We start from the raw sequence: 18,586 nt of genomic DNA on the forward strand, positions 1-18,586 counted from the left end.
GTGAGTCATCTAGTCATTCATTCATTCAGTAACGAAGCAAGTGGCTGTGTTTATGAATGAATCATTGAATCATTGACTCTCACGATTTGTTCAAAGCCGCAGATTCGTTCACAAACACTGCTGTGTGCTGCAGTTCTGCTGTGGCTTTAGTTGGAGCTATTCTTTTGTTGCAAAAAATACTGTGTTTAAAATGAACATCACTTAATATTACTACCTTTCGTTTGTTGAACTGTTGTTTAAAAACAATGTCACATTTGCAATTGTGTGGATATTCGTATAATGTGATCAACATTAAACACAGGAACTCACACAGGGTATGTTTTTGTATCGAAGAGAGTTTGAATCTTAAATCAATTTCTATGCACAGTCTGTGTCTTTGTTCTTCGTGCTAGTAAGTGCTAAATCCCCTCTTTTACAAAGGTACATTGTCGAGAACGGCAGTATAGCGCAAATCCTGTGACGTTATACTCAGAGCGGTTCATGACTCGAACTTATGCGTTTCAATGGCAACACTATCAACGCCGAAATGAAGCTGCAGCACTCAGGTGGAACAGGTCAGTACTCTTTAAGTTGTTTATGTTCATTATTATTGTAATGTTAAGTGCTTTGAGACATGAGGTAGTTTAACGCTGTCTCTTGTGAAGCTTGTGTTTGCTCCTTGTTGAACGCGTTCATGTGTTTTGGAGAAGGCGTGACTTTGTAGAGTGCTGAAAGGGAGGGATCTTATGGTTTCAAAGCTAGCTTGCTATTGCCAGCCTGTCCAAAAATTACCTACCCTACCTTTAATTCAAATGTTTTGTGTGTTAGAGGATAAAAAACATCACTCGCTCTGTATGTCACTACCTGCATTTACATGGACCCTTATAATCGGATTGACGGCTCAGTCGGACTGAAAAACCTTAATGTAAACACCTTAATCGATCCGATTGGAATTTCGATCGGACTAAAAGGGGTGGTTTATCCCTTTTGTAATCCGATCGAGAGAACATGTAAACACTTTATCGAAAAACTGAAAGGACTGCGCATGTGCAGTGACTTAGAAATGGCATAATGAATGACATATGATGCGCGGTAGTTGTTGAAGGGAAGATGGCATGCTGTAAGCATAATTGGTCTGTAGCAGAAACCACGTTGTTGCTGAATATTTTGAAAAAAGTAGTTGAAAAACTACGGTCGCAAGTCATGCAATGATGACATGTTCAAGCAGGTTTTTGAGTGTGCATCTTGGAACGGCGGGAATCGTAAAGATCAAATCTGATTCAAAGCTTGTTACATGTAAACGCGCACATCAACCCGATTACTTTATTTATCGTTCATGTAAACACCGTGTTCGGATAAATCCCTACAGCAACTGGAGGAAGACATTTGGTATAATACATTTGGTGTGAATTTCTTTATGAAGTTTTATGTAAGTGTGTGAGGGTGTATGTAAGCACATGTAAATGTGTGAGTGAATATAATAGTGAGTATTGGTGCAGCAGATGGGGCAGCAGCAGGTGGTGTGGTGTGCTGGGACCTCTGCAGTCTTCATGAGCACTCTGCTGTGATGCTGCCTGACAGCGCCGGGAATTCATGTGTCTGACAAAGACTTTCAATCCATTAGCAAACTCCCTCACAACACACACACACACAATTACCCTTCATTAAAACAGAGGCTCAAGACCTGCACAACCACAGCAAGACAAACACTCCCTCACACTGACCGCTCTTCCAGATTAGATTGCTTCTTTTTGGGATTATTGCCGTGCAGATGTTTGGTGTCTGTCAGGGTAAGCACATTATCCAGGGGGTATTAGATTGATGAATAGAAATTCCTCATTCAAATTAGTGCAGACAAACAGGCGTGAGGTGTGTGTCTGTGCTGATCATTTGAGCAGGATTTGGCCCAAAGATGAGAAGCCTCACTTGAGCTCACAGACAGGAAACCTGACTAATCTTTCTATAAGCTCGTCTCAACGCTGTTGCCAAAGGTTCATTTAGTCCAGTATGGTCTGTCCGCAGCTGACTGACTACAAAAACATGGGCCGTCCTGGCTTGAAAAAATGTAGGGCGGGACTTTTGTCCATCACAATTGATTGGATGGTTGTAGTTTGCTATTGTTGTGATGTCATGTGATTGACAGCTTGAACAGAAGAGACGTCGCTGCAAGAGGTAGTGGAAATTATTTTGATAAAAGATTACAAGGGCACATTAATTAATAATAATAATAATAATAATAATGTGCACGGATAAATCATTTTTAATAAATACTTCTTTTAAAAAATATATTTCATAAAAAAGAAGAATTGTCCATTTTGATTTCAAAGTGACTTTAAGATACTTGGCGGGGACAAGGGCACACATCATTCCTTAAAAAAAAAAAAAAAATTCTGGTTCTGGTGACCAACAGTGTTAATCTTGTATATGAAATTACTGACAAAACAAATGGGGTTTTGATTTTTTTTTTTTATTTAGCATAACAAAGACTGATTCTCTGTCGTGAAAATGGCCATGAGATTAATTAGACTACTGTTGACGAAAATACGACAAGATATTAACAATGCAATTTTTACAAGAAGGACATTTTTTACGAGGACAGTTTCATATGTTTTTTTTGGCGGATAAATCTTTTAAGTTAAAGCTGCAGTCGGCAAGTCTGGCAGATTGGGTCGACTTAGCCAAAATGTTGAATGTTTACAACTCTCATGCCCCTCCCCACTACCAGCGAGCACCCTCCCATCGAGGTCGTGCTCGTCAGTGCATGTGTACCTGATTTTCTGTGAACGTGTCCCTCTTCAGCATCGATCAACACCATGGACTCGGAGGTAGGCTGCCCTGGCTAATCTATCCATAGATAGCAATAACCGAGGAATTGGAAGCTTGTTAGTAGGTTTTCTCTCCGCCGTTTCGTGCAATCTTCAGGCGAACTTCAGGCCTGTCGTGTGCATGTGATATTGTAACGTGCGCGAGGGAGGGGGATCTGGAGTAGGGTATAAACGGAGGTCGGAGCCAGCTGCAAGTGGGTGGGTAGCAGCAAGTGGGTGGAGCTTTAGCCGCAAGTGGGCTGTACAAACTTCCAGAGGATTTTGATTGGTTTATTTAGTATCACCTGTGTTGTAGTAGCTATTGGTTTTTGCTCCACAGTTGGTGGCGGTAATGTGTAAGTTTTGTTGCGATCCATCAGAAAACAAAGAAGAAAACCGCTTTCACATGTCAGCTGAGATGAAGGGGTAAGCTTGTTGTACAGTTTTTAGTTTTGTAAAAAAGCATTATAAGTTCTGAAAAAGACCATTTCATAATGGCGTTTGTACACTGTTTTTAGTCTTGATGTATTAAAAAAGAATAAGGTTCAAGTGTATCCAAATAAATTTCTGTTGTTTTTTTAGTAGCACACAAATTACAAAATTTGTAACTTGCATGACAAGATCTTTTCTGCATTCCATTTCTACAATTTGCTTTCCAGATTATGGATTCTGAAGACCATAATAAGGTATTGTGGCAGTATAATTTTTGTACGTTTTAGGACTGCATTGATTTTCAAATTGTAAATGTCTTAAACGTTTTGTAAATGGATTTGATATTAGAATACAACTCCTAACTTAATTGTACAATGCATGCAATTCTTTTAAAACTTGTTTTCATTGTAGTTATGCTTTTTTCTGCGTAATCCACAATGTAATGTAATGTAATTGAAACATTTGTTTTAATATCATAATTATTTTATAAAATGTATTACTCATAACAATCAGTGAAATAAATGTGAAACGCATATTATTGTGCTTCTTATGGCTAGAAAGTAAATATTGACATTAAAAAATAAAACGCATAACAAGAACATCATTGATAATGTTAAATGTTATGTTCATATTTTGTTTTCACCTCAGGTGTTGCATGCTGGAAAAATAAGTCGTCTCACTACAAACAGCTCTTCTGGAGGATGTACTCAATCTCCACTTGTTTGGAGTGTGGGTTTGTGTACAAATGCTGCAAACCTGGTACGTTTTGTGTAAATTGGTGATGAATAAACTAGTTGTTAGTCTAAAGCAGGGGTGTCAAACTCAGTTCCGGGAGGGCCACTGCCCTGCAGAGTTTAGCTTCAACCCTAATTAAACACACCTGATCAGCCAATCTAGTCCCTCAGGCTTATTTGAAAACTGCAGGTGTGTGTGTGTTGAAGCAGGGTTGGAACAAAACTCTTTAGGGCTGTGGCCCTCCAGGAACTGATTTTGTCACCTGTGGTCTAAAGGAAAACTAAAAATCTAATTTACTTATGTCATCCCTTGGAGTTTAAAAGTTCTGGACAACATTCACTTGCATGGCATGGACCTACAGAGCTGAGAAATTATTCTTAATGTTTGTAAATGTTCAATGTCAACTATAAACCCTAGTTCTTATTGTGCTTCTTGTGTATCCACCAGGTTATGCTGGGAAGGGAAAGCGAGGCGAGCTCCAGGGCATTTATTCAGAAACCTACCACCCTGGATTTAGCAGTTTCACTGCATGCAGATCAGTTCTAATGAGCTGATATACTGTCCTTACAAATAACAAAAAAATAATACAAATAATAAAATAAAATAAACACTTTTGCAATCAATTCTGAGTGACTTGTACATGATTTTATTCATTGAAAAAAATAATTTATCCACCCAGAGATTTAAATGTAATATATGTGTAAAACATTCAGAAGAACGTTAGTCTGCTATTTAAATCATAGTAAAGATGGATGGTAACTTTGTTTTGTTTTTTACATTAGCCAAATGTTTTTCATGTATTTACACATTCACTTCACTGAGTCCAATTGCATCACATTTTAATATGTTCATTTACTTGATACTGTGGAATTGTAGAATATATATCTAACATTCAGAAATATGCTTGAATAAGGCCTACAGCCTGATGAATTTAAAACTTTAAGTATGGTAAAACGTGTGAAGACGTGACTTCATCATTGACAGTGAGTGGTATTGGACACACACAATAATAACAAAGCTGTAAGAAATCAGACCATGATGAGGAACATAATATTTGATCGTTTATTTTCATTACTGTCGCTACTTCCTGCCATATTCATTCACAGCCTCCTCGCAATGACAGCTTGGGGATTTCCGCATAAGCAGTGGTGTAGTCTACGTGATACGCAGGTATACGCCGTATACCCACTAGAAAAGGCCAAGGATTTGCGTATACCCACTTAAAAAAAGCGTGAGGATACGTATCAACTTCGTTTTGTGTCAGAACTTTCACAGTTTCATTCATAAATTCACCCCGTCTGTGTTTGCGAAGCGACGGATCGAATCGCGGAATCCAGTCACAAATGGAACTTGCTATATAATGGCAGAACGTCACAGATTTAGGCTATTTTTGAATGAATAAATCAAAAGTAGCTGCTGTACAATGAATCAAATCTCGATATGGACTAGTGTCTATGAATATTAAAGCTAAAAGAGACTTCAATTGTTCTACGCGTCTCTGGGAATGAGCGCTCAGTGTGTGCTCCACTACACACACACACACACACACACACACACACAGAAGCACGCGTGACTCACGCTCGTGGTGTTTTCAGTGTTTCACTGTATTGAGACATGATGTAGGCTACACATGTGCATTTCATCGCAGAGCTGCTATTAGAGTCACTTGATGAGAATTTCACCATTTCATTTGATCGTCATTCATTCGTTTCATATACACACAGAAACTGTTATGTCTTTACGACAACCTGTCAAAATAAAAGTTCTGTATAACTTGAAGAAATTTTAACAGAAATATATTACTATTGCACAGAGTATACTTCAGGCCTAATAATAATAATAATGATAATAATAATAATAATAATAGTTTATTAAAACACACAGAAACTCAAATGTCTAAAACCCACCAAAATAAAAGTTCGGTCTAACTCAAATTAATTAGAAAGGAATTGCACAGTAAAATGTATTTTAAAATAAAATTGTTTTCAAAAACACCATTTCTAAAAGTAAATTTGTATTTGTGCCTATAATGTTTTGTTTTTTTTAATTGTTGATAATTGTCAACTGATAAAACCTGTGCTTCAGGGAGCATATTCATATAACATCTAAGGCTAAAGGTAGCTCTTAACTGACTGAGTTAGATGATGATTAACACTAAACAGTAGAAAATAAGTCCAGTCTCCCCAGCTGTAAATGTCATTGGCTGTTAAAGTCTTGTGTTGCTTATAATAAATTGTTGAATAAGTTAAATAAATAAGTTGATAACACTTAGTATTTCATAATGCTCTCAATTACATGTCGATGCAAACTGTATGTATTAGTGAGTGTGGTGGTGCTTATGGGGTGACGCTCTGGGATGGGTGAGTATGCGGGGGTGAGTATGCGGGGGTGAGTATGCGGGGGGGGGGGGGGGGGGGGGGGGTATTATATTAGAGTATACTCACTACAAAAAACTAGACTACACCACTGCGCATAAGCTCCTCCCACTTGCGGCGTAAACTCCTCCTACTTGCACATTTGTGAAATCCCTCCTACTTGCGGCATAAGCTCCTCCCACTTGCGGCGTAAGCTCCTCCCACCTGCAGGTCTCCGGGCTGCAGCGATACATACATGGGGATCTGTGGCGTGTGCACGACCTGTGATTGACAGTCAGATCTCACACCCCCCTGCGCTGACCCGATGATCCGGGAGGTGGATTTTTGCAAAACAAATAACATGCTCCAGGTGGAGTTAGAAGCTCGTTTTTTTTTTTTTCTTATTTATGTTGTTCTGTCGGATTATAGTGTCGATTTCACTGAATATGATCAAAAAAATGTTTTAAGTTAAGCATAATTGGTGTAAGATTGTGCATGTAAACACATTCGCTTGTTCTCTGTAGATGCTTAGTTTCAGAAAATAACTGCTTTTTATACATTTTCTTTAAATTGAATCAGCATTTTGTCAAATGACAGAAATTGTATATGTTTTTCGACGTTTTTACTAATAGTAATAAACAAAAATGTTTTAGTTCACATATCAAAATGTGTTTCAAACTGTAACAAACCAAATGTTAACCAAAGATTAAATTGATTTTAAAAAAAAAGAAAAAAAAGTTCACATATTAATAAGCTGAACATGCATGGTCATGTGCATGGCTTAAATGGTGTTGCAGGGAAAGGTCACAAAATGTAAAGAATAACTCAATCCACCACACACCAGCTTTTAAAACATTTATTGGAGTTCTATCAGCTTATTCAATGTGCGCATATGTTTTAGATGTTTCAATCCATTGTCATTCATATATATATATATATATATATATATATATATATATATATATATATATGGAGAAGCAAAATAAGACTTGTTTTCAGAGAATATATGTTATTACAATTTATTTTATTCCATTTGCATTTTGTTTAGTTTTAAGCATTTTAGACCTCATTATTTTAGTTTAATTTCGTTTAGTTTATTTTTGCTTACAAACTTGCCAATGGGGTAAAAAAAATGGTTTTCTCTGAAAACAAGTCTTATGTAATATCTTATTCAATATTGCTCCTAAAGTAAATTTAAGTTGTTATGATGTGCTTAGATGCTTTTACTGGGAATGAACAAGGCTATCAGCAGGCAAAATTCATTCTTAATGAATTCCCCCTTCTCGGGTGAATTTCTCAGAGACAGTGCGAGTATCATATCAGCTCAGCTCCTTATGAATTATAGAGAAATCAGAAGTCAGTTTGGCTGCATGACTGACCACTGTGTGACATGGTCCAGCTCTCTTATTTAACACCCTGCTTTATTTAATAAACTGGATTGCTGGACTGTGTCCATCGTTAATAAGCTCACACACACACACAATATCCACAGGATGTGATATCTCATGACCGCATATGGAGATGTTTACAATAGACAGTATTGAGTTAAATGACAAACCCATTAAACTGAGCAGGTTTTGGGAAATAACTCATGGAGTGAGGTGAAGCTTGAGATTGCTGTGATTTGTGGGACTGTATCGAATATATACAATTATTAAACAAAAATAAGCCTACATATCAGTGAAAGGATTTAAAAGATTTGGGATGAGAAGAATATATTTTCTTATTTTTTTGCAGCTTAAATATTCTTTTAATTCTTTAAATTATATTAATAATAACAAATTGTTCTAATTTTATTCAAATTCTGTCACGGGTACAAGGTAGCCTACCTAAACGTTTGTAAATAAAAACAGATGCTCATTAATCGTCACATACTGGTGTAGCCTACAGAAATACAGTCATAAAGTCTAAAGTTTATTGGGATGATCGGGCATTTACAAACTGAACTTGAAGTATAATATATAAAATGTTAATTAGGTAAAGAGATACATGAAACAAAGAGGGAAATAAAGCAAATACACAAAAATGAATAATGATAATAATAATAATAGTTTACAAATATTAAATAAAAAAGAAAGAATCAGTGAATGAGTTTAAAAGACTCTGGGATGGGATATTTTATATTCTTACATATTCTTTTAACATTTATTGATAATAAATTTCATTCAGAAATCGTCTAGGCAACAGCACCTGCAGTGTAATATAATAAAATAGTAGTACTAATATAGTTTAATATAATCATTTATTAATTCCGCACTTTTTTTGTCATTCTTAATTCAAAATAAGTAATGTATTAATAATATTCATTTTGATAATCTCAGGTTGCTAATGTCACATAGGTTTTTACGCATTAAACTCGTGTTTCGAATATTAATCTGAATTCATTGGGAATTGTCCTGTGAATGGGGCTATTACAGTAACTCTTTTGGATAATAACACCCTATCTGAATTGAAAAAAAAAAAAAAAAAACAGTGGTGCTTTTGTTGACTCATTCGTGAATTCTGATATCAGTCTGACTCTCTTAGTAGTAGCTGATCCCACTAGCAGTTTAAAGAGCAAAAACATAGCACAACATACTGTATCAAACATGTCTCTGCAGACTGTGATTTACTAACAAGTAATTAGTCATTAATGTTAGTTTGACCAAAAGTACCATAGTATGGGTTAAACTGTTAGCATCCATTTCTGGTTTGTAGCTACAGGAGTTACATAGGCCAACACAGTCTCACAATAATATGATTTGTTGCAAATCCATATGTATTTGTACAACATCTGATTTCACCCCACTGAGAGGTATGTTTAGGGTGGGGTTAGTGATGGAGCTTCATACTTACTTTTTTCATACAAATAGTACATTTTCCAACCTAGGCTCATTGGAAAAATGAGAACAAAAAACACCAATACATTCAAATCACTGCAGTTTCCAGGTGAAATGAACACTAGAGGAAGTAAAACAGCAAGCACTTTTAATCCTTTTCATACAAAGCTATGATTAAAAGGGCAGATTATTTGTTAATAAAGACTTATTTTTGGACGTTTCTTTGCATAATACTATTTTATGACCTCAAAACACTTTTACCATAGTGCATGATTTGTAAACAAATAGATTTTGACGTTTGCATCTCATAACCACCTCCATATGTTTGGCTTTTCTTATGTACTAAGCTTGCTTGGGAGCTCATCTGGTGCAGCATTGCATTCGCGATGTGGAGCGCATGGGTACAAGTCACGATATAAGAGCTCAAAGACTTGTAGAAGCGAGCTATGGGTATGTTTACACAACAACAATGTACTAAAAACAGAAAATGCTTTTGCCTTCGCTTTTTTCGCGTACAGATGACAGCGTTTGTCAAAAAGATCCAGATTCACAAAGATCTGTGAAAATGACTAAAATGCTATGTTATGCATGCGGGCCAGTAGTTGGCGATGCCACTTTGTAAAGAAACACTATGCACCTATAGACCGAACGCTTGACGCCACTGTTTTCACAAATTTGCGTAATATGCATGTGCTTGACGTCACTGTTTGCACAAATTTGCGTTTTTGTAGTTTACACGGAGACAATAACGCTATCATTTTCAAAAACTTGCAATTTGAAACATGATTTCAAAAGCTTGCATTTTCAGGCCCCCATATGTCATTGTCTTGTAAATGAATGGCCAAAATGCATAAAGTTTTTAGTTGAAAACGGTATAATAGGCATGCAACGTAATATCATTTTGCAGAAAATGTCACCACAGGTAAATTGTTCCTGTGAGCCTGAGTTTTGTTATTTTGATTTGTTGCAAATTTTAATTAATTCATACAACATAATTTTTACGTTTTCATCTGATTTTGCCCTACTGAAGGGTATGTAGGGATGGAGCTCCATACTTTTTGTTTATACAAACCAATACATAAATACAATTATTAAATAAAATGTCAAGGATGGTAACATTTAAATGTACTTGTGTGAGATTTCAATTAAATTGCCAGAAGTTCTTGTTGAGTTATTCAGAGAGAGCAATGAGAGTGACATGATCTCTAGCCATGTACATTATTTTTACTTTATCTTGAAAGATAACACAAAATGAAGCTAATTAGAGAACTGATGAGGGCAGAGAAAAAGGCCTTGCCCCAGGAGAGGGAATTCTCTATCTCTCTCTCACTAATTCACAGATAGATGCCACGTTCCACCCCTTTCAAATTAAAAACCTTCAAAAACTTAATAGCTATGCCTTGAGCAGTCATCCAGTCAGAGAGATAGCCGAGTGCATTAGGGCAGGCTAATTATTTTGCTGTCACACTGGCCTTGTAATGAGAGAGGGGGATGGGGGCTCACAATTCAGCTCTGTGTGTAACAGTTAATGTGACCCATGCATGATGTTAAGTATGGATCAGGGAATGAAATTTTTTAATGTGATGCGTGTGCATATGTGTGTAGCAGCACAGTATGAATGACAGTGAGTCATCTACCCTATTACAAAACTTATGCTAATTATTACAATTTTGCTGATTGGTGTACTAAAATAACTGAAATAAAAATTCATAAAAACTAAAAAACATTTTCAATACTTGAAATAAAATAAATGTTAACTGAAATTAAATAAAAAAATATAAAACTTAAGCTAATTTTATTTCAGCAAGTTACCAACATTTCTTATTTAAATATAATAAAACTAAAAGTGAAAAAAAAATATTATATATATATATATATATATATATATATAAATAATGGGACAAAAATAAATCAAGGGACATTTAGAATAGATAAAAATGTGCGATTAATTACAATCAATTGCGAGTTAACTATGACATTCATACGATTAATCGCAATTAAATATTAAATATTTAAATATATATATTTAAATCTATATAGACATAAAAAAAAAAAAAAAAAAAAAAAAAAACTGTTTATTTATAATTTTTATATTGATGGGACTTGATGGGATATAAACTAATTTTTGTTTATTTATTTGTATTTTTATATTGATGGGACATGATGGGATGTGAAAAAAACAAACAAAAAATATGTATTTTGATCAAAACAATATGCACTGAGAAATTGTTAGGTTCAGGCTTACTACATCTGCGCATGCTCACGTATGTCCTTGTTTGCCATACAGCCCCCCTCTGACATCCTCCAAGTCGTCCTTTATATGCATCTTGGTGTTCAGCAAAACAATAAGATCTTTAATGAGTTTCATATTTAGAAAGAGAGCAGAGAAAGAGAGGCAGAAATGGACTAAATTACACTTATGTTGTTTTGTGAGAGTGAAGAATTAGGGGACCAGAACGCCCACTTCTGCAGGCTCTCACACACACAGACTGTGTGAACAGTGCTGTGTTGTGCTTGATTGATTCTGTCACCTTGCATTGTTGTTCTCTAGGACACTTGCATTACAAAACCCTACAGATTGAATGTGTAATTATGGGATAGACAGATGTGCAGATGTCATAGAGAGAGGGAATAAGGAAAGTGTGTAAATGGTTGGAAATATGGAGCAGAAAATGATGAAGGATAAATGACTAGTGTACATCTGCCATGTACTCTCCCTCTCTCTGTTTATTATATTCTGTGTTCTCTGAGCCTGTGCAGTATATTGGATCTGATAAATGTTGATAAAACAATACATATATTGTTAATACTTGAATTAAATACTAAAATATACTTAGAATGAACAATATACTTAGAAAATCAACAACATTTGTTTGTTTGTTTCCTTATTATTGCAAAATGGTCTTTTCCAGGGAAGTGCCGGAAGCTGAGGGAGCCAGGGAGGTGCCAGACTCTGGAATGGACTCTGGAATGGACTCTAGAGCTGGTGCGGACCGTGCTGTCACCAGGTCCATGCTGTTTGAAACAGCTTTCCTTGCCCGAGGAAAAACTGGAGCATTTGCCATGATGGTATTAAAGGCCACTGCTGCAGATTCAAGGGGAGTAGGGCTGGCATTGGTCTCATCCGCAACAACAGTAAGGGATGAACCACTCAGCCACAGCACATAATCAATATAGCTCTCCAGGGAACAAGAGGTAGCTGATGCCTCTATACAATTTTAGAGTTGTAAATTCTCAATAAAATCAAAATGGGTCACATATTTTATCATTGGCATCACGATAGGAAGAGTTTGCATAATACTATGAGCGAAGAAAAGAATTAGCGAATGAGCCCAGCCAGCTAATGACCGCCAAATCTTGTGGCTAGGATCTGGAAAATAGGCCCCAGTACCCTGCGTGCCTACCTGCCTGCTCTATGGTGGTAGAGCAACAAGGCTGTAAAACTGAACACTTGGTGCAGCAATTTTCCCTCTCCATTGCCCCTTTCAACACCAGAATGGTATCTAGGGAGACAGACCTGTTAACAATCATAGAAGGAAAGAGCAAAACCAAAGGCAACATCCTTGGCCTCTGTGAAACACGGTGTTATAAAGAACTATACCGAGAGTGGAAGGAAGGATCAACAGTTGTATTCGGAATTGGGGAAGGATTAAGGAGTGGAGGAGGAACTGGATTAATTATGTTGAGAGAATGGGCAAAGCACATCGACCACTTAGATGTGTCCAAGCCCACATATTGGCATCCTGACCCTCACCTTGCCTCAACAGAGAACCCTCTGCACCACACAAGTGTATGTCCCTAAATCAACAGTATTCTTATAGTTGAGTTTGGCACTGCTCCTCTTGGAATGGATTTTAATGAATGGGCTACATCTCCACTTTGAAGGTTCTTCTGTTCTGTCAGAATCTGCTCCAAAATCAGCACCTGCAATGCACCTTTCTGCTTCAATGCCTGTTGCTATGCTGGGATGTGCAAAAGGTTTCCTGCATAAGGTAAATATCTCTTCTAATGTTACACCTGTATGTCAAAAACTTAAACACGTACCTTTGTCTTCTCAAAAAGCTGTCAAAAAAGCCATCTTCTTGTGTTGGGTGTCATTTAGAAAGTGGATGCATCGCCTTGGGTTTCACCAATTGTAGTGGTGCAGAAAGAAATAAGGTGGCATTTGCATGTGCGTAGATCTATGACAACCAAACAAAGCTGTTATTACAGACAGTTATCCTCTGTCACACATTGATGTCTAAGCTATGTGGAGCAACTGTCTTCTCAAAAATTGACTTGGAGAGTGCTAACTTTCAGCTTCCATTACATGAAGAAAGGCGCCATGACATGACTGGATTTATCACTCATGAAGGCCTATTTAGGTTTTGTCGAGTATCTTTTGGCATAACTTTAGCACCTTCTGTATTCCAGAAAATGTTATCAACTGTGCTGCAGGGATTGCCAAATGTAGCCAACCACCTGGATGATATATTTTTTTGGGGTCGTACACAGAGTGAACATGACTGCATGCTCAACAAAGTTGTTCAACATATACAGAGTGCAGGTCTTCAACTGAAAACTTTGAATTGCACAAGGTGTTTGTCCAAATGAGAATCATCTTAATGCAATGGTTCATACACCAATTCCTACCGATGCACATCAGCTTCATACCTTTCATGGATTTATATCATGGTATAGCAAGTTTATTGCTAATTTTACTACTGTGCTATAGTCATTGCGTGTTTGTATCAGGAAAGGTGTTGATTTCAGCTGGTCGGAAGAGGCTCAGAAAAGTTTCAACACTGTTGAAAGAGTTGCTGCTTAAAAGTTCTGCCTTGGCATTATTTGCCTATTGCGGTTTTAACTGATGCCTCAAACTATAGGGATAGGTGCTGTACTGGGTGAAATTCATGAAAATAAAACTGAACGCATCGTTGCATATTCTTCAAGGACTGTGTCATCTGCTGAACGCAAGTATTCAACGATTGAAAGGGAAGCCTTAGCATGTGTCTGGGCTGTTGAAAATTTGAGAACTAATTGATTAATTCTGATTAATCAGTGTAAATCACTGATTAACAGTGAATTTTCTTTTCTTTCTTTTTTTCTTTATTTTACAGTGATTTAAAGTTCTGGTTCTCAAAACCAAACTGCTGATGGTTTGTCTCAATTACCTTTGCCAGCTTTTCCAAGAGGATCTTTCTGATGCAGAACTTGAATTTGTTGCATTCTAGACTTCTGAGAAGTCTTCAGTATCTGCTTCTGCCTCTGCATCATGTTCAGAATTGACTTCAGTATGTGCACAAATTAATCGTGGATGGCCTTCCTAATCAACTGCTTTGGACAAAGATTTACATCCGTATTTTCAAGTAAGGAATGAACTGAGTGTACAAAAGGACTACGTATTTAGAGGATCACGTCTTCTTGTTCCTGTTTCACTGAGGCAAATCTTAGTGAATCTGGCCCACAAAGGCCACCAAAGAATTGTGCGTACAAAGCAGCGCCTTCATGAACTCTACTGATGGCCAGGTATTGATTATTTGGTCATGGAACAGATCAAAAACTGTAAGGTTTGTGTCTCTTCTGATAAGACAGCTATTGTTTCTGCCACACCTCTGCAACCTGTACCTTTTCCTTCAAGGCCATGGGAAAAAGTAGCTGTTAGCAGACAGGCCCGTTTGAAACTACTACCTGGGACTGTCATTATACAATGACATTAATTGACTACCCTTGTAAAATGGCATTTACTTCTTTGATCACAACTTTGATCATCAACAACAACAACAACTTTTACATCATCATTGCATCTTGAAACTGAAAAACCACTGAAAAGGCTGCCTGACGCACACCTACAATTCGAATGCACCGTTTTTTTCATTAGTATGTGGATTTTAATTTTAATTTGACAGCCCTAGTGACCACCGAATTATTTGGGTGAAAATGGTGCAAAGGACAACAAATGAGTGCTAGCACTCTTCAAAAAGGGACAGCAGAAGACCACTTTTAACAAAGGAAATCTCATTCTCGAATACCGCGCAATCTAATTTTACGTAGCACTTGCGAAAACAGACTTAAGGCTGTATGTCCGCAACGCTTTATCGTATTCAGACAAAACTTGGTACATGTCATCACAAGAATGACCTGAGGCAACATGCTGTGTTTCGGCGCAACGCCACCTACTGGTCCGGAGATACGAAAAATGGGTATTTTTGCTTATAACTTGTGAACGATTTGTCCAAAAATCATAAAAGTGGTCTCGTTAGACTGAGGGCGTCATGCCAAGTCGACTAATATCTAATTTTCCCATATCAGCCATTTTGGATGTCTGTGATTTTGAATTTTGTTCTAAAATGCTGTATTTTCTGAACGCATGAACGTATTGTTTGTGTAGCGTTGTGATTTAGCGCTCAAAAAACATTTGCCAATATCTTCGAAACCGTTAGACCGATGGAGATGAAACCACCATAGGAAGTTTGGAAACATAGGTCGTTGGTTAGAGATTAATGCCCAAATGTCAAAATTTTTATAGTAAGTGGCAAAAAAATTCAATCAAAGTCACCCATGGGTAATTTTTTATGCTCTCATACATATAAATGTCTATAACTCTAAAACAAAGTGAGTTATTTTCACCAAATTTGACACACACATGTATGGGCTCACTCTGAGAACACATAAAAAAAGTGGTGGAACTGCACCACTTGGTGGCGCTATAATAGAACAAAACAAGAACATTGCTATTAATTACAATATAATATCATGATATTAAATGCTACACTTTATGAATACACTGTGGCTCTTCAGCTATCAAGTTAACCATAAGCTACATTAGCATTAAGATAGCTGAGCATGCTAATTTGATGTGCTAATTCTTACACTGAAGCCTCTCCTCTGCAGTTTGGTTAGTTAGCGTCAACTGAGTGGCGCAAGCTGCAAAACCACGTGCCCTGAACCATTCAGGTCGTGGGTTCAAATTCTGTGTGGCACATGCCCAGACCGCAATAGGTACTGTAGAAGTGCCAGAAGTGGTGCAAAGATGCTTCAGTTACAGACATGGTGTCTATCTGAGAAGGAACTCAATAAATAAGACATGTGGCACGTATAAAAATGATTCATTTTGAGTTCTCACTTGAATTATGGAACATTGACATCTTGGTGAATGCACGTCTTCCCGTGGCGCAACGAGGTAAGTGACAGGCATCTGATCCAGAGATAGTGGGTTTGAGTCCCGCATGGGACGTCTTTAGAAAAATTGTGTGGAATATTTTGTCATTTCGATTCCTTTATTATTCAAGCATTGTACTAATCTTTCTTTCTCTTGGATTAGAAATAAGTATGTTTTTGTTCATTCTGTGTTCATTCTTATCTGATGTTCATTTTGAGGTAATTTTCACCTGTACTTCTGAACCAGCTGTTTTTTCATGCATGTTCAATTTCTGCTGTTTTTGCTCTTCCTGCTCTGCACTGCTGTTGAAGGTTCAGGGGCTTGGCCCCGAATCGCTGCTTGCAGCTATATTTATTATTATTATCTATTGTGGTTAAGTTACAGTAATAATTTAGCAGACAAATGTTCACATGGTTTTATAATAGGTTTACAGGGAGCTAGGGCAGACAACAACACAACCCTTATGAAAATTAACGATGGTTTTACTACACATAAACCAAAAACCATGGTTATTACATAGTTTATGGAATTTGTTGTAAAATTATGGTTTTGTTGAATCTGGAGTATTTATGTCATTTTAAAATAAAACAATAACACATGGTTGAAATGTGATACTTTAAATTGAACTAAAATAAATACAATGAGGTGGTTGTTTTGCAACAAGGTGGAGACAGTTCTGTTCATAACAGTAGACATGCTGATGAAAAAGTGACAGGTACAAGACAATTTGTGGAAAATTAACACACATATGAGTGAGAGACAGAAAGATATCAGGGATAAATAAAGAGACTGGACAGGATAATGGAAGTGAAGGTGCAGTTCAAGAGAGAACTTTTAATTATTTTGCATAGCCCCAGCCTAAGGATTTAAACTTTTTTTTATGTGATGGCCATACAAAAAAATAGTGTTGTCCGTGGTTTCAGAATTTGTCGTGGGTGTGGGATGGCCTCAACGAGTCTGAGATTTCCCGGCCTGAAATTTTGTCCCAAATTCGGCCCTGTTCTACAAGGTGGTTTTTCAGCCTGGATATATTCATTAGCTAACAAAATTGGAAATGTAAGTTATTTTGTAATAATGTATTAATATGATGTGTGGTCCAGTTAACAGCGTGACACTAAAACAGGTAGTAGTAATGGCTATTTTTTACTTAAGAACATGTCAGAGCCTATACTTCTTTACTTTAACTTGAGTAAAAGTGTAGTCCGTACTTCAACGTTTACCAGAGTCTCTTTAAACATGAGTATATCTACTTCTACTTGAGAGAAGGATGTGTGTATATCTGTTTTTGCCATATCTGTCTTTGTTATCGCAGTCACCAGAGACCTGGTGTCAGCTGCATTTGGGGTGTAAGTTGCAGTTCCTGAGGATGGTTCACAGAACTTTGTTAGCAGAGTGATTTTGTTGGATCATTATATAAATATAATGAATAATTGTGTGATGAGAGGAGGAGGATTGCTTTTAACTAACATCAACTTTTATTCACAAAAAAAAAAAAAAAAAAAAACAGCCTGACCCTATGTAAATACAACACAAAATGAAGGCATTTATATACACAGTTATATACCAATAACGAACTGAACAAGAAACACGTGCACAATGCAGCCAGTTACCACTGAGGAAATGCCTCATTCTGTGATAAGAAGCCACTTCAGATCCCAAATGGAGGTTATTTCAAACACTCGACTGACGTTATGAAGTGAGTTTGGAGTAAAAACATGTACTGTTTGGTGCGGTTTGCTTTTCAAATGCACATCATAAGTGACTCAATCTCACAGTGCTTGCAGAGATAGAGCAGCATTTACTGAACCGATCGAGCCGCTCTGATTAAACTGCCACTCCTCACAATGAAACATTGTTTAGCATATTATAAACATCTATGTTTGAGCAGATATTCAAGAACATGGTATTGCACCGTAAAAACTGGTCTAAACATTCTAATATTCATCATGTTACAGTGTAAACAATCATGTTACTTTTATATCGTACTACTTTTTATATAATAGAGCATAAAAACATACTAGTGTCGTATAACATTGATGATTACTGTATGAATATCCTGCGCTGCCTGTGGGTGTGTGTGGTCAAATTACAAGTAATGAGCTCAGATGGTAAAGACCTCCCCTTGGTTTCATATGAATTACATAATCTGAGAATATTTGTTTTTGATATGACTTACTTCATTTAAAAGTAGACACTTCAAGCTTTTTAAAGACATATCTCTCATTGTCACTTTGGTTTGGGCTTTGGTTTATGTTTTCATGGCTGTTATTTTGCTTCCTGTTTGTCATGTGCTTCCCTTGCTTCGCATGGTATCCTGCCATG

The 18,586-nt window shown here is 36.8% G+C and overlaps 1 long non-coding RNA gene across 1 annotated transcript; it reads left to right on the forward strand.

Moving 5' to 3' along the window:
* The first annotated feature begins 3,004 nt into the window (after positions 1-3,004).
* On the forward strand, positions 3,005-4,563 carry LOC311290971. The gene is made up of 4 exons (XR_014627488.1): positions 3,005-3,209; positions 3,443-3,469; positions 3,864-3,974; positions 4,398-4,563. It is a non-coding gene; the product is annotated as an uncharacterized lncRNA (long non-coding RNA).
* Positions 4,564-18,586: the final 14,023 nt, after the last annotated feature.

Source organism: Rutilus rutilus (genome assembly GCF_951802725.1).
Source record: "Rutilus rutilus genome assembly, chromosome: 5".
Lineage (NCBI taxonomy): Eukaryota > Metazoa > Chordata > Actinopteri > Cypriniformes > Leuciscidae > Rutilus > Rutilus rutilus.